At 48.6% G+C, this 1,639-nt stretch overlaps 1 long non-coding RNA gene across 2 annotated transcripts in view; it reads left to right on the top strand.

The window, feature by feature from the left end:
- LOC106149465 overlaps positions 1-1,584 on the top strand; it is a 20,473-nt gene extending 18,889 nt beyond the window's left edge. For both annotated transcript variants that reach the window (XR_001235684.1, XR_001235682.1), the window contains one exon: positions 31-1,584. This is a non-coding gene — a long non-coding RNA (uncharacterized LOC106149465). The remainder of the gene's footprint in view (positions 1-30) is intronic.
- The last annotated feature ends 55 nt before the right edge of the window (positions 1,585-1,639 follow it).

A 1,639-nucleotide genomic window follows, 5' to 3' on the forward strand; every position in this document is an offset into this window, starting at 1 on the left:
AATGACTAATGATGTTGAACATTTTCTCAGGATTCCTCTCTAAGGGAAGCCCCAGAACTAAGCCCAGGGCTCCGCCCACAAGGACCAGGATGATGAACGCCTCCTCCTGGTGTCTGGCTGCAATTCTTTTACTGGTTCATTCACAAATGATTTTAAGAATCTGTATTTTTGTGAAGGGGTCCTGAGAGAGAACTGGTTTTTGTGTGACTCACCTTGAGCTTGCAGAGGACTGCAAGTGGGGTGAGCAGATAGTAATACCGGAGGCTCTGCAGTCCACGGGGCAGACTGCAACCCCTCCACACCACAGATGTGAGGTGACGGCTGCTTCAGACCAAATGGAAGACTCGACTTACAAAAACTGACCACAGGCTGAATTTGAACTATGACTCACAGTTTTCCTACTTCTGAACCAAAACATCTATTTTTCCACCTCTCACCCACTCCCCGTCGCGCTTATGAAGTTGGTCAGGTTGGTGGTTTTGCTTGTTTGGTTTTTTAAGCATTTATCTTTTTCAAATTTGTGCTGGACTTCGCCTGTTCCTCTCCCCTACCAAGATCTTTCTGAGCCCCGATGCTGCCACCGTCCAACCTAACCTCTGTGTCTCTGAAGTTTGTGCCATCTGCCCATGATAGATGGCCTTGGCATATGTCCATCCAAGTGACTGATTAAAATTGTAAACTGGAAAGATCTGAGGACAGAGCCTTGAAGTGTGCAACAAGCAGCCTCTCCCCCGTCGATTCTGCTGTTTTCTTCAGGATCCAGCCCGTGTCACTGGCAGGAAGCCCTCCTACAAGCCCCCTGGCCACCCCAGCAGACCGGCCAGGCTGAGGTCCGCAGCACCTCCGGTGCACTCTCCCCTGGCACCACCAGCACTCTGGCCTGGTGTCTCCTCCCCTGGACTGCACCGCAGGTGTTCGATCAGTGTAGGCAGAATGAATGAACGTGTGACATTAACCCTCCCTCTGGCAAATTGTTCCATGTCCCAAATGCCAGAGTCTAAAACTCCAATGCCTTCCAGGGCCAGAAAAGTAATTTAATTGTGTAAAGCTATTTGGTGTGGATCAAATAGCTGCGTCCTCCTAAGTACTTCTTTCCCTTGCTTTCCTCGGAGCACCATGGAGGTGACCGGAATTTAATAATCTGGCTGGAGATAAGAACTGCGAGAGCAGCCCAGTGCACCGTATCTTCCCAGATTACCTGTGCGGTTCTCTTTCAGAAGATTGTCTAATGTCCTTATCACGCAGGGCCAAGAATTATGGCAATTTCAGGTGCTGTAGGGGAGACATTTTGGAAAAACAGTATGAACACTTTATTCATCGGACTGAAATTATACTGCGCTGGGCACCTCTTATTAGGCCTTTATATAAGCAAAGCCTGAACACGGATTCTTTGAAGAACACACATCCATGTTTGTGTTTTTGACACAAACACAAACAAGATGACAGAGAATATTGACAGACACCATCTGTGCCCTGTGAAGTGCCTCCAGGCCTGTCCCCAGAGTTGCAAACAAAGCAACTGATACCTTCACCTTTAAAACCAATGTCAAGCCGGGCATGGTGGTGCACACCTACAATCCCAGCACTTGGGGAGGCTGAAGTAGGAGGATTGTTACAAGTTCGAGACTAGCCTGGGCTA

The sequence above is a fragment of the Chinchilla lanigera genome, unplaced genomic scaffold (assembly GCF_000276665.1).
Source record: "Chinchilla lanigera isolate Chin_1 unplaced genomic scaffold, ChiLan1.0 scaffold00004, whole genome shotgun sequence".
NCBI classification, from domain to species: Eukaryota; Metazoa; Chordata; class Mammalia; order Rodentia; family Chinchillidae; genus Chinchilla; species Chinchilla lanigera.